This window comes from Saccostrea cucullata, unplaced genomic scaffold (genome assembly GCF_032062105.1).
Source record: "Saccostrea cucullata isolate Sc308-1 unplaced genomic scaffold, CSIRO_AGI_Scuc_v1 ctg6710, whole genome shotgun sequence".
Lineage (NCBI taxonomy): Eukaryota > Metazoa > Mollusca > Bivalvia > Ostreida > Ostreidae > Saccostrea > Saccostrea cuccullata.
Genome location: NW_026928615.1, coordinates 896 through 24,506, shown reverse-complemented (window position 1 = coordinate 24,506; position 23,611 = coordinate 896). Strand labels below are relative to the sequence as shown.

The 23,611-nt window shown below is 33.0% G+C and overlaps 1 long non-coding RNA gene across 1 annotated transcript; it reads right to left on the bottom strand.

The window, feature by feature from the left end:
- Positions 1-13,181: 13,181 nt before the first annotated feature.
- Positions 13,182-16,126, bottom strand: LOC134278193 (uncharacterized). The gene is made up of 2 exons (XR_009994392.1): positions 16,071-16,126; positions 13,182-13,302 (listed from the first exon to the last, which is right to left on the bottom strand). It is a non-coding gene; the product is annotated as an uncharacterized LOC134278193 (long non-coding RNA).
- Between the last annotated feature and the right edge of the window lie 7,485 nt (positions 16,127-23,611).

Genomic DNA, 23,611 nt, shown 5'->3' with positions numbered 1-23,611 from the left:
TACATGATGTCAATTTTCCCTTATTTTTGACAAATCATTATTATGTTATGCCATTGTATCTTTACATTGTGTCTAAAATGCTTAGCCTCTTGTCAGTATATCTTGAATATTTCAACTCTTTATTGTGTAACGTAAGGTTTAGATTATGCCTAAAAGTTCGTTTTGTGTTTTCAATATTACATGCACATACTGGTATCGGGGTATATTAAACATGCAAATAATTTAAATTAAACATATCAAATATTAAATTATACACAAGACTTAATTAATTCTTGATTAAATATCAGGTTAAAATTTATAAATAGGATCATGTTCCCGTGGAATCTTTATTGACGATTTTTTTGACGTCGAAATTCAATGGCCGTTAAATCTCATAATTATCGCAAATCAAAAAGTATGTGTCATCCAGCAATATTTTCCTTTTTATTTTGAATTATTTTGAAAAGTCCGAAACTTCTGATCTAACTACAAAACACTGTCCTAGGCTTTCTATCAGTCTTTAACTCTCCTTTAAAAAAAAAGTGTAAACACATCGTATTTCATACGTGCACTGGTGGGTCAGTGGGGAGAGGGGGGATCCCGCCCTCCCATCTGTAGTGACCAAAATATGCATGAAATTAATCAATTGGTTTTACTTTGTAAGACATTGCATTAGTTTTACATGAAGTATAACTGAAATAAGTTGAAACGTTTTATACATATAAAAAAAACTTAAGCCTGAGAGCCTCCAGCCCAGGCTTTCACCCCCTGGTCCCCAACTTAGACACCATACCGTCCCCCATAGCTACTCTTTTCAAGAAATGAAGATCGCCACTGATATGTGCCCATGTTTACTAAGGCATGGTCAATTGATAAAGATCAGGATTTTGTAGATTTTGAAACAGAATTCTGGTCCTGAAATGGTTGAAAAATGACTAATTCCAGTGTCGTTGCATCGTTTTTGAAAGTTGGGGGAGGTTTGTCAGCCAAAAAAAAAATAACGTACAAGAAAAGCAAAAAAAAAAATGTCCTTTTTCGGGTGAAAGAGGGGGGGGGGTCCAACTTCGATCAGTCCGAAAAAAAAAAATTCCCAAATATAAAACGTTACCCTTATAATTCAACAAAAAGTGGGGCGGAATTTAAATGAACATTTTATATGATAAATTTATGTCGGAAAAAAGAGGAAGCCAGACCCCCCTCCCCCTCATATAATGTGTCTGTAATTCGTCCTAATTAATCAGGACCCCCCCCCCCCTTCCCAGTCGTGAAAACACGGTTATCAACTTTGACATAATGTAAATGTATTTTACAGCACGTAATGAACATTTGTAATCAACAGGATAAAGAATTAACACAATGTAAAGATAGTTTTAAATCACATAAGAAAGAGTCGACCTAACGTAATTATATATCCACATCACGGATTGGAGTTTTGACATAATGTAATAAAGTGTTGGTATAATATGGAACGCCGGGACTGTCTCCATAATATATGTTCACATTATGTTATAAACCTTTTTACATCACGTAATAAAGCACTGACATAAAGGTAAGATGTTTTCACCTCACATTGTGATGACCTCGGCGTAATATAAAGATACATTAACATCACGTAATAATGCTTAGTTATAATAGAAATATACACTCACAAAAGGGAATGGACTTTGACTTAACGTAATGATAAATTTAATCATAGAACACATGTAAAACGAAATTAACTGGACGTAATGCAATTTTGACCTCACATATTAAAGAAATGAAATAATATAAAGAAACATTCATTTCACGTAATAAAGTTTTAACACAATGTAAACATATTTTCACTTCACATAATGAACTTTGGACTTCAAGTTATAAAGTGCTGGCATAATGGAAGAATGTGTTTACTTCATGTAATGCAGCATTGACATGATGTAAAGATATTTTTACATCACCACATAAAAAAATGACATAACGTAAAGATATGTTCACATCACGTAATGAGAGATTGACATAATGAATGCATAGTTTTATGCTATAAGGCAGTGATGGCGTTCCATATTCATCACCTGCATACCGAGATTATATATATGTCAGTTGATTCGATACACAAGAGCATGATCTACGTATGAACAATTTCTAAAACGAGGTAAATTATATACAAGCAAGTTGATGAAACAAGAATATCAACAGTCTCATTTCCTAAGTTCTAAGGTCGATACAATGACTTTGTCAGCAAACACAATTTATCATTGAGTCAAATTCTGATTGACGTCTTTCATACGAATTATTAGTCTATTATAAATATACTGAATTGACGACGATTTTTTTCATTATTTACTGATCATGTCAAGGGGCACACGGCGTGTTAACGGTCGGCAAGGGATTACTTATTCCTCCGTGGCATCTGATCCCACCTCTGTTGTTTTGTAGGTCAGTGTTTGCTCTGCTACTACATTTATGTAAATTGGCAACTTGTGAAAACTATTGTATATTCATTTATTGTTACCTATAAATATGTCTCCTGCTATGTGTTTCAAACTGAGCTGATAAAAAAAACTCTGAAGTAGATATAATCTTCTTCATATCTTGTCCTGCTGCCTGTATTGCTTTTTTAACGAGAATCTGGAGAAGAAAGCCTCAGAAAAATGTTCCAGAACTCTGCAGGATTTTTTGTGGCCTCAGAAAAGACTCAAAAAACTTTTACAGAATGGTCATTAAAGTAGATAGGGACATTTTGTGAATTTAGGCAATTTTCTTTCTAAAGTTCACTTCAAATACCAACTTTAAAACTTATCTCAACTTTGTAGTTAACATCTATGTATAATGGAATTTCTGTATGCATTTATTGCTGTTATTTTAAAATTGGTTTTTAAAAAAATCAACACGCTATGAAATTGATCATTATTGATTTATGGTTGATTGGGTAATAATGTGATAAATTCATGAAGAACTTTTCTATTTTTCTCTCAGTTGAATGCTGCTTTCTGCCTTTGTGAGAAAATGGACAAAACTGATACAGTGGGGTATTCCGTCCAGTCAATCGTGACTGAGTCCGTGACAGACAGGGTCAGTCAGCTGTGGAGAGAGTTGTTTATCTCAGACTGGACAGACTCTTTACTACTCGAGCTGTATCTTTAGAGACTCGTTTTACTCAGGTCACATTTCTTTTTTCTGCTGGAGAGTGATGTTCTTCTGAAGTTATTGTTTATTTTTTCATATGAATGCTAAGTTGAGTATCTGTAATGTGGAGTTTGTAATAAGAAAAAAGACAGATCATCAAATAAAAGAAAATATTATGTACTCCCAAAATAGAATTAGTATTTAGGACAAGATTATACTTCTGATTTTAAAGGATCATGCTTTATATTTTAAAGCTGAATCTTATTTCAAATATGACCCGAAATCAAGGGTAAGTCTACTTAGCCCCTGTTTATTTCGCGCAAATCACAGGTGGGAAAATTAAAACTGAAGGCGAATTTAAAGAACACAGTTTAATTTCAGAACTGTTAATGAACGAATTTTCAAACAGGACAAAATTGTTTGCAAATATAAAAAAACCAAAAATAACCCTGTGTGCAGTTTTCCACACCTGTTTTACTTAGAAATGACATATTTTTAAAAACTGTTTTGGATTGAACACTTACACCTGTTCTTGTTTATTTATAACACGAAAAGGAGTCATTGTGTTCTCAACAGGAACTTATGTTAAAGTGTATAAATAACCATTTATATCTGTTATAGATTCTATCTGTGATGAGTTCCCTGTTAGAACAAGGCAGTACCAACCACTTACATCAGACCATTGTCTGTTTTCTGAAGTCCTTTGGTAAAATCAGGCTTACTGCAACTCCAGAGGTACGAGGGTCATTTAAAATACGCAGACAAAATTCCTCATCGTCATATTATTACAAGATTATAGATCAACACATTTTCGTAAATAAAAACATTCAATTTATCGAAGTGTGAGCTTCTTAAAATTACTCTCCTTCTTAATTCAAAACACAGTTATTAGTGTCTCCTCCATTCACAACAACATAGAAACGTATCCATAACACATGATACCTAGTTTTCTAATAATTGTATTTTGTAAATAGCTTGATCTAGATTGCAGTGTTTTCGAATTCCTTATCGCGAATTTCTATTATCTAATATATTATTATATAAAATAACGCTTAATTAGTTGATAGGATTTATTTGAAGTTTGGCGTATCTGGTCGCGGTGACATATGATAAATATCCCCAACAATCAACAACAAATGTGGCGACCCCATATGGCGAAATATTGTGCACTGGGTAAATTTTGCGAATGCACAACGCCACGCAGAATGAATACAATAGGCCAATATCCCATTTAAGGTCAGATGACACGTTTCTCAAAAATATTTAATTTTTCCTAAGAATTTTTCATTGAAGAATAGGTACCTAAATAAGATTCCTCACGAAAAATTAAGGTACCTTACCAGGCATTTGGGAAGATACCAATCATACCACATGGTTTTAATTCTTATATAACCCTTATGGGTAATCTTCTGAATGGCCTTTATCACAATTTTTGTGCACTTATATTTAAAACACTTTGAAAAGAATGTAGAAATCAGAAGAGAATGACAAATATATTTTTTTTTATATAAAATTCCAAGAGATACAAAACATTTATCTGAGGAACGTGTCGTCTGACCTTAAATAGTATCCATGTCAAATGAATACGCCAATGTTCCATCACAAATGTAAAATCAATACAATACGATACAATGGGCCAATATCCCATTAACAATGTAAGCAATGTTAAATCATTACAATAATGTTCATTAGTCCAATATCCCATTAACAATTCCAGGTACTAAAAATGTTGAGATTTGCTTTATCATGTGTTTATCGATGTTTAAAATCAAAGTAAATGCGCAAAAAGCGCCACAAGATTTCATACGATGTTTAAAATCAAAGTAAATGCACATTAAATTGCATTAAATCGTTCTTTTCATGTAAGTTTTTGCTCTGTTTTATCCGAGTTTCACGGAAGCAACCGACATAACTTCGTCAAAATTCGTAAGTTTCCGGTGACGTCATTTGTTTCATTTCCGAAGGGCAAGGTGAAGGCCGGTGTTGTGTTATGGGGGTATTTTTTTTAATAAGGTAGGGCAAAATCATTTCGTCAAGATTTCGGTAAGCAACAATGTTCCTTTAATTTTTTTACTATTTTTGATTTATTCGCGCAAAGGTCATTGGGTAGTGCAGGAATTCTGGGAATTTGGAACAGAGAAATTTCGCTGACGTATGTACAGATTTCAATCCGAATTTCCTCTGTTCATACACGTTAGTCTATTGAGCTCGCTTCGCGAGCGTCGCTTCGCGACGCTCGCTGCGCTCGCTATTATGAACGATTCAGTGATTCAAGTTGCTTTGTTGATAAAATTTTTTCTTCGAGATTATCTTAGAGTTATTCCCCGTTGTGAAATAGAAAGTACATAACCCGGCATTTTACATGTAAACAAAGTGCTCGAAGATTGCAAGGAAACTAATTTGTAATGTAAGTTGAAGAAAATGTTTGAAGAAATTTAGATTCATGTATGAATAGGAGAAATTTTCTGTCGGAAAATATGTCTGAAATTGAATGAAAATGATTCATAAAACGAACTCAAATTGTGTTGAAATCTTCAAGCAAAAATGTTTGAATGCAGCATCTATTTTACACATTGTGATAATTCAGATAAGGCCATAAGAGATACAAATCTGCATATAAAAAATAATGCTGGGGTTGTGGTGAAGAAAAATATGTTGGTCTGCATAAATTTAACACATACTTTTATGTTATGTGGTTTAATTTATTTCAAGATCATTTAATACATGTACATTGCACAATTTCTTTTCATTTATTTACATTTATGTATAAGTAATCTGGAAAGTCAAGAAAATTCAAAGTCAATTCTTATTGAGTAGTGAGTGTCAAGATCACATTCGAGGTCATATCCATGGGTGTAGGAAGCAACTTGGAAGGGGGGGCGCCAAACCAACAAAAAAAGGTATAAAACACTACAATTTTCAATGCATAGAAATTATCTATATTCACAAAGAAAGTGGGGAGGGGGGCAAAGCCCACCCTATGATATCATTAATATTGGATCAAATTTCTAAAAACCTATAGTCACTGTGTTAAAGTTTAATATACTTTATTCATTACTGATAATTGTTCACACAGGTATGATTTTTTTTTCCAGTTACTGGTATGATATCAGTTACACGCTACGGGAGCGTCTGTTAGTCAGTCAGTAAGTCTGCATGTCGGTTCACCACCAGTTTTTGTTTATTTTCTTTGCAGAGGTTGCACATTAATTGAAATGAAATTTGGTATACAGATTTATCATAAAACTATATAAGTCAAGCTTTGTTTTGTAAGGTCAGGGCATTGTTTTCAGATTTATATCCCCTCAACTTAGAAAAATTCCAATTACCGGTATCTTGGAGAATGAGGAGGAAGCAATAAGTGTTTTACAAACATATCTTGTTCTAGGACTTGTTAATCTTAAAATATCCTTGTTATATTTCACAGGCAGCAGAATACGTCTACAAATGAAGTCAATAGGGAACGACCTTAGCAGGCTTCTGGATGTGCTGCAGAGGAGTTCTTATGATAACCATAAAATACCAGCAACGATAGGTTTTTATGGGTAATTTTTTTACCTTTATCATGGAATTTGACTAACTTTTGAAAAACTTTTGAACTGGGTGTGAAATTTGATTTACGGGTACTTATGAAAAAGTCAAGTCTAGTGGATAATTTTTAAATGGAAATGATACATCACTTATATGTATTCTTTTGTATTGTGTTGTATTTGGTAGGGGAGTATCACATTTATTTTACCATATCTTTTCTAGTTAAGTTTACTTTAATAAATGAATATGAAATCATTTATTTTATTGTATTTTAGCTAGAGCGAATGCTACTCATAAACTACAAATTTCCGCCATCAATGGAGAAAACCACTTCAACCAATACATATTTACATGTACAGCCAAAGACTCCAATTTGTCCAAAAGTAAGAGAAATAACCGTTACTAGGACTGAGAGGAAGGAAATGTACCACAATGACAGAGGTGAAAGCAGTAAACATAAGAACAGCTCCTACAAGCTTTTTGGATTCTTTGTCTACCAATGACAATGTGGTGGTACATGTACTTGATCATAATATAAGAAATTAATATGTTTCTGTACTTTTTCAAGTAATATACTGTCTTGTGAAATTATGGAAAGAATTCTCACAAAGGTTCATGGTTTTCTAGACACTTTTTCATTATTTAAACTAGTCAAGTCATGTCTGAACTCATAATGCATGATATTATTGTTTTATATACTTGAAATGAAAGTTCAGATATAATATTATTTCATAAAATTTGTACAATATTCATTTTAATACATATTGTATAATTATACCCCACGCAACTAGTTGCGGGAGGTATAATGTTTTTGACCCGTCCGTCAGTCAGTCAGTCAGTCAGTCCGTCAGTCAGTCCGTCAGTCAGTCCTCTTTTTTTGTCAGCGCAACTCCTCATAAACCGCTGCACAGAATTTCATCAAACTTTGCAGGTATTTAGGACACAATGTGTAGATGTGCATATTACCAGGAAATTCCGATTCCATTATTTTTTCCGGGAATTTCCGCACTTTTTAACTTAGGGATTTGGCCATACCTTGAATATAGAGATGAACAGTTTGTCAGCGCAACTCCTTATAAACTGCTGCACAGAATTGGTCAAACTTTGCAGGTATTTAGGACACAATATGTAGATGTGCATATTACCAGGAAATTCCGATTCCATTATTTTTCCGGGAATTTCCACACTTTTTAACTTAGGCATTTGGCCATACCTTGAATATAGAGATGAACAGTTTGTCAGCGCAACTCCTCATAAACTGCTGCACAGAATTTGGTCAAACTTTGCAGGTATTTAGGACACAATATGTAGATGTGCATATTACCAAGAAAATTCCGATTCCATTATTTTTCTGGGAATTTCGACGCTTTTTAACTTAGGCATTTGGCCATACCTTGAATATAGAGATGAACAGTTTGTCAGCGCAACTCCTCATAAACCGCTGCACAGAATTTTGTCAAACTTTGCAGGTATTTAGGACACAATGTGAAGATGTGCATATTACCAGGAAATTCTGATTCCATTATTTTTTCTGGGAATTTCCACACTTTTTAACTTAGGCATTTGGCCATACCTTGAATATAGAGATGAACAGTTTGTCAGCGCAACTCCTCATAAACCACTGCACAGAATTTCCTCAAACTTTGCAGGTATTTAGGACACAATGTGTAGATGTGCATATTACCAGGAAATTCCGATTCCATTATTTTTTCCAGGAATTTCGACACTTTTTAACTTAGGGATTTGGCCATACCTTGAATATAGAAATGAACAGTTGGTCAGCGAAACTCCTCATAAACCGCTGCACAGAATTTGGTCAAACTTTGCAGGTATTTAGGACACAATGTGTAGATGTGCATATTACCAGGAAATTCTGATTCCATTATTTTTCCAGGAATTTCCACACTTTCCAACTTAGACTTTTTGGCCATATTTAGAATATAGAGATGAACAGTTTGTCAGTACCACTCTTCTTAAACTGTTGTACATAGTTTATTTTATCCCAAAGAGTTTTGCCTATTATTCAAGTAAATTTCTCTCTCCCCTCCCCCCCCCCCCAACCACTTCAAATTAATGTTTGGATTTGTATAATGCCAGAGAAATTTTGATTCCATTATTTATCTAGAATCTTCATTCCACATTTAAATGTCCTCATATGTTAAGACATTTTGATGTGAAGATTTTTTTGCAATCATTGCCCTTTTTGATCTATACTATGTATTTAAAGTGCACTGTGCCTTTCATTATGTGCTTCACCTTCAAGTTTTTGGGGAGCGTGGGGTATGTGAGCTAGCTCACTTTTTCTTTCATTTGGAAATGTTATTTGTAAAATGTTGTCATAAACATGAAAAATTTGCAGAGAAAAGATGTTCAGAGGAAATTCGGGCTGAATATTTTCAAAATGGCTCCACTCTTTTTTCTGAATATATATTGGACCCATTGATTGTTTGTTGTCACATTTCATGTAAAACCTATGCATTTTTTGTTTCCATTACTCTGCATGTAGTAACATGTGACAAGGATTCATATTTCTCGTATCTTATTGTTATAGTCATGGACAATATCTAGGTGGCATTGTAAGGATGTACATTATGAAACATTAACTTTATTTCTTTTTATTTTACAAATGAAAGTTGTTCAGGTAATACATAGATCATAAAAATTGTGACATGTTCATTTTTATTTTATAGATCTTTTTTTTATTATTGAAATGTAAACGAGGATCAAGACTTTGAGAGAAGTTGTAAACATGAAAATTTTGCAGAAGAAAGCTGATCAGAGGAATTTCTGGCTAAATATTTTCAAAATGGCTTCATTCTTTTTCTGAAACTTGGACACAATAATTGATTGTTGTTTAAGTTCATGTAAAACCTATGCATTGATTATTTCCATTACTCTGCATATTGTAAAATTTGTGATAAAAATTCATATTCCTCATATTTCATTGTGTCGAATCATTGGACAATATAGATGGCTATGGAGGACATTTAATGAAACATTGACTTTTTTTTTATTTTACAAATAAATATTGTTCAGGTAATATATAGATTATAGAATATTGTACCATGTTCATTTTCCATTTAAGTTGTTTTTTTATTGTTTTATAAATGAAGACAAATTTAGAGCAGTCGTAAACATGAGAATTTTGCAGAGAAAAGCTGATCAGAGGAAATTCAGGTTAAATATTTTTAAAATGGCTCCACTCTTTTTTCTGAAATTTGGACCACTTAATTGATTGTTGTTATATTTTTTGAAAATAAATTGTTTTTTATGATTCCATTACTCTGTCTATGTTTTATAATTTGACTAAGATCCACAACTTATGTATTTTGGTTTAAAAAATTACGCGTCATAGGTGGCGCAGCAAGCACAGTTTATAAATTGTTAATTTTTTTAAAATTGTTTAAGTTTTAGAACAGATGTTCCATGTTTAATAAAAATTAGCATTTTAAAATTTTACATAATTTTGACCTCTTAAAGTTGGTGTGCGGACTATATTTTTAAGGAAAATATCACACAGAGTTACCTCCCTTAGTTTGGCAACCACTAGGAGGCAAACGGCCACACTCTTTTTCTTTTATATTATAGTCATGTATTGCTTATACATATGTGTATTCATTAATACCAAAATCATTTGTTTTCCATTACTTTGATTTCACACTCGTACTACCTTAAACATTAGAAATCATATGATATGTATGCTAAAGTATGTCACATTATCGAGCGATGGCGTATACGATGAGAAACCAATGCGTGTTTTGATGACAAGTTTGGCTTTCCAGAAAGCCTTAAATGTCATCTCTTTGGCTCCATCTGTGTCAAAGAATAAACAGTGGAAAGTAACATTTTTCTATTAAAGACAGAATATTTTTATCATTATTTTAGGGGAATGGTAATTAGATATTGAACATGAAAAGGGGTAAGCTTCAACCAAAAATCGTATGTTGTAGATGGGAAGGAAAGGTTTAAAGTTATTGATTTTTTTCTGAAAAACCATTTATTTGGAGAAGACATGGCTATACTAAAAGAAAAAGTATGGATAAGGGAGATGACTTGCAGTGAACATGCATTTACAGCAGTGAAAGGTTAAAGGGCCAGGCTGGGACTCGGATTTGAAGAAAATATATTTTTCTGAAATTTTATAAATAATATCACGATTCATGCTTAAGCATTTCACACTGAACTATATATAAGTCGTGTTTAGAAAACTCTTTTATATGGAAAATCTTAAAACTACTAGATTTTGGGACACGTTAGATTGAATCGTATTCTCATACTTTAGTATATGAAAGGATTATAATCTTCATATAGGCATGTATCTAACTTTGGAATAATTATATTTTTAAAAGAAAATTTGGATGTCAATTTAAAATAGTTAAACATAAAGGAAAGAATGAATTGGTCATTCATTTCACACATTCGTACTACATGTATTCAGATAGAATCAATGAGCAATTCATATTTTCTGGGATTTTTTTTTTAAATTACAATCACATAATATTATTATAACTAAAAGAATTTAAGATTCATTTGTATTTGTTAATTTATTTAAAACACATTCAAGATATTAACAACAGCTACCAGCCAAGTTCCACTTAGCGCAATACGATAGGTATCAGCTAAAATTCGCATTTAAGAACTATCTGGAAAAAATCCAAATTTGCAAACCCTGAATTTACGACTGTTTTAGGAATATATACCCTAATTTTGGCTTCATTTCAATAAATTAGAAAAGGTGATTTGATTACTTTTTTCGCTACTAATACAATTGAAAATTGTATAAAAATGATTGCAAGTTCTTTTATTATACCGGGGTATATGGTTAAAAAGAAAACTGTTAAAATTTAAGAAAATACTCGATAATCTTTGTGAGTTTAATTTCTTCCAATGCTCGTATTTTTTCAAATATATTCTTGTCTCTTCTTATCCCCATACATGTATTTTTTGTGAGAAATGATAAATTATAGAATGACCCTTACCATAAAAAGTTTTCGACATCAATTCATAACAGTTTATAGTACTAAATGTAAATGTATTAATTTCAATGTTGTTTTTCTGTTAATTCTTGAAACAAGCCTCAGCAGATCATTTGTGATTCAACGCGCTGACCTACATGTAGTTAGAATATTCCATCTGGTGCAGACCATAGATCATTTTTCGCAGTAGCCTACATGTAAACATGTAGATGATTAAATAAGTACATAAATTTTGAACACCATGCAAACAACCAGCAGGCGATATAGTGTGTCTGGCCCTCTGTGATTCCTTCAATGTTTGGATCGCTCATTGTTTACCGCTCTATATTTAGAAAATCGCATCATCAAAGTGACCACTCGGTGCTCCTCGGATATTTCTTGCCCCGCACGAGAGTAATCATCCGAGGCTTACCGATTTTTAATGGATGCTTACCCCTGGGACCCCACATCCGGAAATCAAACTTAAGTGTCATCTCTCGTGAGAGATGACAAAAATAACATGGTTGCCGGCCGGGCACCACAATTGATCGGACGGTGACTGGGCAATTTTGCGAATCGGTGGGGTCATCGGTTTGAAATAATTCGTAGTTGAAATTCAGCGATGTCTCAAACGATGCCTCACGTCGCTCCTCATCGTAAATGCCTAGGTCACATTTCCCGGCCGTTAGTTGCAGACCGTTGGTAATCAGTGGTTCCTGGGTTAGCAAAGCCCCAACATGCCTACTAATCTTTAGAGTATCAGTCACATTATCCAGTGATGGGTATGCATGGGAACCAATGCGTTTTATGATAAAAATGGCGTGGTTGTCGGCCGGACTTACAAAGGCCGAGCGATGCATTGCTGATCAAAAAACGATGTTCCAAGATAATCGGCCGATGATATTACATCGCTCATACATTGATAAACATCGTTCGTTCGTCGGTCGACTACGGGCCAATGTTTGGTCGAAAATCACGGTGATCGGCAGTTTTCTGTTGAACACCACTCAAATTCCCCGATGACATCTGATTCAACAGATATTGGACGATGCTCGGTCAACATCGGCCGATCCTTGAAAGATGTGTTAATGATGGGTTACCGATGAGGAGTGATGTGAGACATCGTTGGAGACATCGCTGAATTTTAACTACGAATTATTTCCTACCGATGACCCCACCATTTACAAATTTCCCAAAAGTCACCGTCCGATCACTTGTGGTGCCCGGCCGGCAATCATGCCATTTTTATCAAAAAACGCATCGGTTTCTCATCGTTTACCCCATCGCTGGATAATGTTACTGGTATTAAACCCATAAAAAAGACATCTTTCAAGGATAGGCCGTTGTATGGCCGAGCACCGCCCTAATATCCATGCAGTAATTGATGAAATGGGATCACCTGCTATTCTAAGTGTTATGTCGGGACTTCTAAATCTTCCATCACCGAAATATTGACAACGCCATGTTGAGTTTTCCTCCATTTTTGTCATGTTCTCAGATGGTATAACCAAAGAATACACCAGGTCAGATTCACAATGAAAGGTGTACCGAGGGTTCATATCAACGGAAACACAGCTGCCATTCTGTATCTGACCTACCGTTCCAACCCTTACGTTGTTTCGGAAGAAAGTAACAGCTTTTATTGTTTGTCCCTGTGGTAGAAACATTGAACATTTCCACGTGAACGTTTTTCCAAGTATTGCTGCCGGGTTGGAACTTGTTAAATTATACTGACCTGGAAAGTCATGATAAAATTAATATACAAATATCTATATCAAAATACACTTCTACTCTTTCCAATTTTAAAAGTAGCCCTTTTCTTGTACAATTTGAAATGAAGACGCAAAGATATCTTTAAATCGTGTTAACTCTCCTTTTTTCTATATCTGTTTACTATTAAAATATTTATTGTATTGAAGGAAAACCTACTTTAGGAGTACTGTATAATGTGAACTGTACAACAGCACATTCGAGAAGTGATGTCAATTAGGATATGGATACTTATAAAATCCAAGGAACTTTTAGAAAATTTGAAATCACAAAATTTTGGTGTAATCAATAACATCAAAACGTACAATTTGAAACACTTTTTACAACCATTTCCCACGATGCATTGAAGTCCAGACTTTCTGACTTTATAGACAGCTGCTTGTCCAATAAAAATGAAACTAGTTTATAAACTTACTTTGTCACTGGTCATTTGCAAAATTATTTTGTTAAAAGCATTCTGTTTGTACAAATTAAAGTTGATATAAAAAGGATCTTGAGTTTCTGGTTTATTATATACATGTATATGTAGTTTTTGGAACATGTCTTCCAACAATCTGTCGGAATTTCCATTGCGCCCGTGATTAACAGACCTATTTATGATTCGTATGAAGCAGAATTTATTCAAAAACCTCTACATGAGGAGAAGAAGAAAACATTTTGATATTATCGACAACGTATTATCAATCAAAAATACATGTTTTTACTTCCATTGATATGTCGACTCGATATATCACAGTAGGTTTGAAATTAGGAGATAACGAATAGTATTCAATAACAATGTCCTTAAAACAATACAAAATAAGTGCAGAGCAAACACGGACCTACAAAACATCAGAGGTAGGATCAGGTGCCATGAAGGAGTGAGCATCCCCTGGCGACCAGTCATATCCGCCGTGTGCCTCTTGTCATTAGCAGAAAAAATTAGGAAAAATCATTCGTCAATTGGATGTATAAATAATGGATTAAAATTAGTATGAAAAACGTCTGTCAGCATAAAAAAAAATCCACAGACTTACACATTTGATTCATAGGTAGGTTTCAAGGATGATATAATGACCTTTTCATCACATAAAACCTATACTGATTCAAATTCTGACCGATGTTTTTCATACTTATTGTTAGGCTATTTTTGTTACATTGTTACATTGAACTGTCTACCGGATTTTCCCGTTTCTCACCAATCATGACAAGGAGCACAAAGCGGGTGGGACAAGTCAGCAGGGGATGTTCACTCCTCCAGGGCATCTGATCCCATCTTTAATTTTTTAGGTCCGAGTTTGCTCTGCTCCAAATCTGTATTGTTTCATCTGACTTTTGAGATTGAATACTGTTTTTTAATCTACTTATATTATTGTATTTATTAGAAACTTATCGTCCAACAGATAATCTTACTCTAAAGTTCATGTGGTCTATATTTTTTATATAAAAATACTCTTATTAAAATTTGCAATTTTGAAGAAAATATGGTAAATGCACAATTGATATTGAGGAAGTCATATAAAAGATTAATAATTCTTATCTAATGGAATTCAAAGATTTCATAAAGCTTTACGTTTAAAAGCAATGCTAATAATGCACTCCTGAAGAGTAAAGAAAGTATTATGATTCCAAATTACCAGTAAGTATATCTGCATATAATTTACGTAGTCAATCAGTAACGAATATTTACCCTTAAACTGATCCATATTCATCGTTAAATAACTTTTTGAATTACAAATGCTTAACATTTGATCAAAACACAGGAGCCGTAAGAGTTAAATAACCATGCGAACCTAAATTATCTCGGGCACTTGTCTTCTTATTTCATAAAATTAGTATTAATTTTAGTATACCAATTTTTTTGTTTTTAATATTTGATTTTATTGATTCAAATTTAATTCTCAAATTTTCCTCAGATATTCAATATTCCCTCGACGTAACGCATTGACCAGATGGTTTTGATGTGACTTTTTTCTCCCTTAAAAAAGGCGAAAGTTTAATAAACCTGTTAGTTATGCCTTAGTATAAACACTGTGCGAGTAGTGCGGGGCAGGTTAATGAAAACAAGTTGATAATACAAGGGTACATACAATATTGTTGGAAGTCAAGTTTTGCAAATTTTACAAACGATACAATGACCTTAAATTGTTTTCAATGCAATCTATCGTAATAGGTTGAATATTGAGTAACAAATTTCATACAAATTTTAGGGTTATTATTTCTATTGAATTGATTACGTATTTCTCAATTATCTAATTATGGCAAACGGCACACGGTTGATGTTAAAACATATTATGGGCTTTTCCTGCTTACAACAAAAAGCGTCATCTATGCAGCTACTTAGTGTGTACTAATTAACGTGGTCAAAGGAAATTTTAACTGTTCCTACTTATCCATGTCGTCGGTAAGATAATTTTACAATACTTTGGATAACGTTTATTGCTCATACCAGTATACGAGTAGTGATATCCATATTATATGTTGTATATAACTGCTTCGTTTTAATTACACCAAGTTTTTCATCCGAAATTAACGTGTTTGTCCATTCCATACATAACCATTTTTTTTAAATACATGTGTCTTGTTTAAACATCTTAAATCAATCTTGTTTTATAGTAGATACCATTATTCATTCATAAAATTTTGGAATATTTTGAACATCGGAATAAAAGAAATATATCTATAAAGAATTTGAGAATGAATGCACATTAAAAATTAGGTTAGACAAATTTAATTGTCTTTCAAAGTACATACCAAGTGTAGTGTAGAGGAATCCAAATATAAACGATAATGTTGCGAGAAGAGCCATTATTTATAAAGGAGTTACTCGTGATACACTATTATTATTTGCTTTTTATTGTGAAAAACTTCCGTGTTTGTGTACCCTAATCTTCGACAATGTTTATATTTATCGCCGTTAAATTTTTTGTTAAAAAATAGATGGTATTGTACATTACGATATCTTTAAAACGCATGCTTGAATAATGTACAAAGGCGATAAAATTTTAATTTTGTAAAACATTTATGTCCTGGTATGGAGGCTCGTGGCAAAGATTAAAGTTGGTAAATGCAAGTCAAACATCAATGTCTAGAGAAAAGAAATGTTGTTATCAAAAGAATTTATGGTAAAGAATACAACTCTGAGATATGAAAGATCTTAACGAAACTGCTTTTAAAAATTATGTTCAAGGTTATAAATTTTCAAATGTAGGTCAAAATCCAAGGTCAAGGCTTAAAGGTCAAATTGAATGTTTCTTATACTATGAATTCTAACAAGGTTTTTGGAAACGTAAAAAATTGATTTTACACCAAATATACTAAACAAGGTTAATGGAAATATGGATGAAATGAACAGTAATCTGTTTTGAATATTTTAAAATCGTTTTTTTTTTAAACAGAATATAGGATATGTAAGCAGAGAAAACAATGTACTGTCTGTTTTGTTGTAGAGTTAGAAAGTATAGCAAATGTTAATTAAATACAGAAATTTTCGGGAAAAAAATATCAAACTACTTTAATTTTTTTTGGAATATTCTTGCATTCTGATCATGTTTCTATATGTTTTATACTGTGTTCACATTATGAACAAAATTTAAAAATAGATACTTGTTTTGTTTACTTATACAAAATCTTATTCACAAAGTGAATGCGATTGGGCAGCAGGCTAAAATTTTAACGGTGTCCATAACTTTTGAGTGGGTGGGGCTATGGCTTTAGTATTTCACAAGTGCATGTATTCCTTGTGACAATACCTTTCTTCTGGTTCAACCAAATTTGACCTCTTAACCTTTCCTACCCCTTATTTGTCCAGGAGTCTGCTTTTTCTTGATAATATTTTCTTTTTATTTATTTTATCTATGATAATGATCAATATTTGTTATTTTCACCATTTAAATCTGTTGAGTATGAAATGAATCTGACATTGAAAATCGGCGTTTTAATTAAATGCATTAAAAGACACAATAAATAATGAGTCAATATAAAATTATCCTTTTGGTGCACATAATATGTAATTGTCAGAGCATTGGTTTCTCTCGTCTTTCTTGTTTCAAGATGCGTTAGAATAATAGGCGTTTAAATCTGGAAGAAAAAAATCAGAAGGAGTAAGTTTTCTGCTCAATGCAGCTGAGAATTATCAAAGACTGTGAAAAAACAAAATGATCACGTAAATTGTTTTCCTACTTTAAAGGTGCATGGACACAGATTTGAAGTTAATATTTTCTCTATAACATCACGCCATACTCAGTATATATTTTTTGTGTTAAATGCTCTTAAAATATATAATTTGCAATATTATACAGAAAAAATTAACTTCAAATCTGTGTCCGTGCACCTTTATATTCATTAGGTAAGGTCATACTTTTATCGATGTTAATATATTGAGAAAATATTAACATTGTTGAGTACTGTATTAATCTACTGACTACATACCATCAGACCCTTTTTCTTCTTTTCTTGGGTTTGTTTCCTCCAGTTCAATGTATGTTTTGATATTACCTTTACTCTTGATTTCTTCATACTCATTACGTCTAAAATTGAAAATAATTCATAAAATTTTTTTGTAATTAAATGATGGAAAAAATAAAATAATTGCTGAACATTATATAATAGCTAAATACTTACGGTTCCAAATTGGCAGTCACATCTACAAGAGAAAAAGAAAGTAAGAACAGCAATACATTTAAAAATGTTATAGTAACATGCATTGTGCAAATTCAATAATACAGATAATATGTACTTTTGATATTACATTGTTTTATTCGGCTTTTTTAAAATATTATAGTTTTATATCGTCAATTTGAATGTTATAATTTTATATCATCATTCTGAATGTTATAGTTTTAATCTGAATATTATAAGTAGACTATGATTGTATAAAATATACCTTTTGATATAACGTGGTACTGATGGGCCTCTACCATGTCATTTTGGGTTTCATGCTTTCTTTGTCCACTGAAATATTACAAAGAAAATCTGCTCTAGTTTCATTGTATTTACTCCATGTCGTGATAATAACACTAGAAAAGATAACGATACATTTGACTATAGAAAATGTTAACTAACCTTGACGTTTTCAGAGTTCTTTTTTCTGCAAACAAAGATAAGTCTTATTATTATATACCTAATGTGTATCACCCACTTTTACTGTTGAATTTGCGCTATCACGTGACGTCGTGATCCGATTTTCCGGATCAACAACATGTTGTTTTCTGAATCCATATCACCACTCTCTGAAACTGATGACGTAGTACGCAGAAAAATGACGTTATTCTTCTTGCGCGTTAAAAAGTCCCTTGTTATTTTGCTTTGTTTTATGGAAAAATGTTATGCAATTGATCTCTAAAGTTTTCTTTTGCTATATTTTGCTAGTTGTGAGGGGGTATATAATAAATTTATCATTATAACAGTAACTTGATCCGAAGAGCCGTATCACGTCTCGTTGACAGGCGCGGATCATCAGATCAAACTCGACGCTTCGCGTCTCGTTGAGATCTAATGATCCGCGCCGGTCAACTCGACGTAACCCTTCGGATCAAGTTACTGTTATAATAATATATATGTATTGAAAATAGTTATACCAATGTAACAAAAACCTTCAATGTTTTATGATACGATTTAATTAACGTATCGCCAGCTGTCAATCACAACAAATTTTCAACCAATGAAATAATTTTGTTTATTTGCGCGATCAGAAAATACTTGCTCCGCCATATGCTCCGACAAACACTCGCAGTGAGCTAAGCAGTCGACAGTGAAGAAATTGAACAGATGAGTCCATTATCGTTAAGAGATTCAGTTTGGAAATGTGTAACACTGACGATAGGTATCCCGAAAGGGAATCATTGATGTTTTGGGACCGCGATGATTCGGGACGCCGATGTTTAGGGACCTGACACCACGTTTCGGGTCGATCGGGACTTCTAAATATTTTGGTCAGGAAATGAAATAAAACTTGTTTACTTGTTTTTTCATGTTTATAAATACATTTATACTTTCTTAGATTGATAAAGATACACAAAAAATTGAGTGTAAATTAATGATAAATCTATGCACAGTATCATACATAGGTGCTCGGTGACATCCCCCCTTTTCAATACCGGTATTAAAAAATTCTGATTCTTCTTTCCTCATTTCCAATCTCTGACAACTTAATCTATATGTTTCTACTTGAAAATCACGGAAATATATCAATCATATGCAACTTATATTCAGCCGTTTCACGTTTAACATGACTTTTTTTAATATTGAAAGGGAGTGCTTCGATCTTTTTAAATATAACATGCATGTACATATGCATAAGAATATATCTAAACGTCATCAGTTCACAACACTTCTACATATTTTACCTTCAAAATTATTGTCAAAATACGTACACATTTATTTTAAAAGATAACTATAAGCTTTTTGAGATAGTAATTTCAGTTATCGTGTTTATTATATTGTCGACTCGTGTCTGATAGTTACTAGGCTATATCGTTTTTTTACCAGTTTTTGTTCAATATGCATGATTATGTGTATTAACTTTTATTTTCTCGCATTTAAAAAAAAATAAATTAGATTTAATCCAATAAAATGATTCTATCTTATCACTAAAATTAACTTTTAATGCCCCCATTACAAATGTATAGTATTTATTTATGGAGAACACCGTCATACATTGGAAAAATGTCGAAATTATTGATAAAAATTTAATGACTTCATTTATTTTCATTATAAAGAAATGTCATTACCGGTATTATATTCAATATCTAAAAAAAAGCAAGATTCTATATATGATTTAAGGAATTAGTCCGAATGAAATAAGGAGGATATTTATAAATACAATTGTAAAATTGTACTATACAGTGTATACTATGGTTGTCCCAGAAAAACGTGAACTTTGTATATATATTAGATTTGAAATATATTTCTGGCTACAATCTAAATCTTCACCGTGTACCTACTGCTATCTAGAACGTGTGCACATTTTTCACCAGAACTTAAAAATAAAGAAGAAAAAATTCTCCATAAAAAAATAGAACCAACTTACAGATTAACTGTGACAAACGAGCTGCTTCTGTTTTTCCAAAGTCGAAATTTCCGGAGAATTTTTTGGGACGACCATTTAATTCTGGAATGGGGGTGCGAATTTTTCCGAGTCAGATTATTAATTTTCCTGTCGGTGAAGGACGGATTATTTATTTCCAATGGCAGATTAATTATTTATTATCCTCTTCTTTTATGAAATTCTAACAAGCAAAAAAAGATAAAGAAATAGAATTTAAAAAAACATCGTCGACAACCCTTATTCGTGGGATGGGGTGGGGGTAGATTATTTATTTCCTTCCAGTAGAGGACGGATTATTTATTTCCAAAATGACTCAACTCCTTTTCGGCTAGCCCCCCGCCCCTCCCTTCAGAATCAAATGATCGTACTCAAAGTCTAAGAAACTAAAAGCAAGTCTTGACAATGTCGTGTGGGTCCTGTATTATTGCACATTTATTACATCGCAAATTGAATTAAAGGCCTTTGCTGTAATTTATAATTTACCTAGCTTTGCAGTCGTAATAAGTTTCTGTAATTTACTTAATTTTACTTTTCTTCCTTCGTCGACAGTTTACAGTATGAGGGAACTCGGACTTTCTCACACTTCGATAACTTTCTCGACAGGGATAATACGGAATTTTAAGTGAATGAATATATAAATATATATACCCATTGTAAAAGCATTTGTTCCTTGTTTGTGTCTCAAAGTGGGCTCAATAATCAGAAACTTCGGACAAGTCAACCGGCGTCGACTTACTCGCCATGTTGATGATGTCGGAGCATCATTGGAGTTATCTCCCATGGCGCGATGGGCGGGGATTGGCGATACGTTAATTAAGCTGCACCTGAATTATGTTGTCTCCGACATTTTAGTATGACGATCACTGTAACAACAACCAATATTAAAACCATCAAACCACCGACTGTTCCACCAACTGTGGTAGAGACATTGGGAGCTGATTGACCTTCACCAGAGAAATAGAAAGGAGAAATATACTTCCCGTTTTTAATTAATGCTTTAATAATCTCAAATTCTCTAGTCTACATTAGTATCCTTTTTGATAACCTATACATTTTTTGGTTATAAAGGTTCTTTAAATATGGACTTTGATCTTGATAAATTTCTTTACTCCATATGTTTCATTATATAAAAGAAGCTGTCCTAAGATACGATACAATACAATACTGCACCAGTTATTTTGTATGACACTGACAAGGTCACATTGCTCAAAGAATGCAATAAAGAAAAAATGACCTTACTGCTTACTAGTTACTGAAGAACAACTCCAATCATGCTTCAAATATGATCTACCTACTGATCAAAAATGCAAAAGCAGTACTGTGAACATGGGCTTGTAGGGAAATATGACCTTCCTTATAAGTCTATAAAATCTAATTCGATAATGTACATCTACATCAATTCTTTTCACAGAGACCTTACAGAACACTGTCAACATTTCCTAAAAGATGAAGATGGCTACTTCTTCGTAGATGGAGAAGGAAGATATTATGACAAATTGATGGTCATAAAAAGAAAACAAATATTTATCCCAACTTTCATTTTAAAATGCAGGTATAAACTTCTTATACCTTGATTTTCTTGTACCCTGCATGAAGCATTTATGGAATTGACAGAACCATACTGATTCACTGTAATAACTCTAAAGATGTATATATTGTCGAGTAAATCATTCACTCTGGCTGTGTAGAGTCCTTTCTTCTGTGTAGAGATCAAACCAGTTGTTGTATTGGAGAACGTACTATGTGATTCCCTGAACTGTATAAACGATTTTTGTTCTACATGCCCAGATAGTAATGTCACCCACACAATGTCAGCATGTGTATCACAGCAAAGAGCTTTGACATACTGTGGCCGCGGAGGTACCACTTTTGAAAAAAGACAGATCTTGTAATCAACCATGCAATAAATACTTCTTTTCCTTTGATAAAAAAAATCATATTTTATGGAACCAATGTCAACTTACTGCGAACAATCACTGTTACAAATGATAGTTTAGACGTCCCAACACTGTTCCTGGCGCTACATTGAAAAGTCCCATTGTCTTTTAAAGAAGCATCAAAGATGGTGAGGTCAGATTCTTACCAATGATCCTTTCCGTCCCAGTATTGACCATGCGTATTCAAGTATTTTTGTAGGGTTAGACTTCACCACTACACAGTTGACTGATACTGTTTCCCCAAGGTTAACGGTAAGTAATGGGGATGGGGCAATATTTATGATAGGTTTATCTAAGAATATAAAACAATTTCTTCAACATGAATGCATTTACATTCTTTATAAAAGTTCAATCATGCTACTGAATATTGATATGAATTAACATGTAATCTTATGTACACAGAATATTTAAGACTGTTGATCCACTGAGTGATATGTTATTATTGGTGGCGATGCAGAGTAACACTTTTCCATCAATGTCTCTGTCAGTCATCAGTTCCAGCTCTCTTCCTGTCACGTTGACCAATGTATCCCGATAAACCACTGTATAGTAGGAGGAGGATACGCGTTGTTATTGACAGAACACGTGACTGTAAGTTTTGTTTCTTCTCTCAGCGTAAGAGGACTATCCACTGGTATAATTGTGACGTTCTGGACAAAACTGTAATGATTGAAAATAAAGGTAATCTATTTAACTTTTTACCTCAGTTGAGCCAAAGGCTCAAGTGAGCCTTTCCCTTAATTTTCGTCCTCATTATCTTCTCGAGATCTACTGGACCAATTTGAAACTAACTTGCTACAAAGCATCTTTGAAATCAAAGTACTGAAAGTACTGAAAAGCGGTTAGCATGCTTTTCATCGAATATGTACAGTGTACAATCACAAAAAATACATTGAATGATGATATAAAGTAGGTATGCATATCTTTTTCCAGTGTCATCAGCGAAGAAGCAGACACAATGAATTTTGTAGTACTTAACTAAATGGTTTAACCAATAACATCCCAGACTGATGTCATAAATGTTTGTTTCAAAATATCAACCTGCGATTTTCAGTTTGAAAAACAGAAATTATCTCCCTAATTATCTCCATTGGTGGCGTCCAAAAGTGCTCAGAACGAAAAAAAAATAGGTTGGTGTTGCCAATTTTATTGGCTTTCATTCTCTATTGATTCTGAAATTAGATAACTATAAAGGCTCTGAAGCAAACAACTCAAAAAGAAAATAAAATGATAATTCAAATTCTTTAGATTAATTGATTTGGAGTACTGTACATAGATCTTTAGCTGGCTAGTCTGAGAAAAACGGTAAT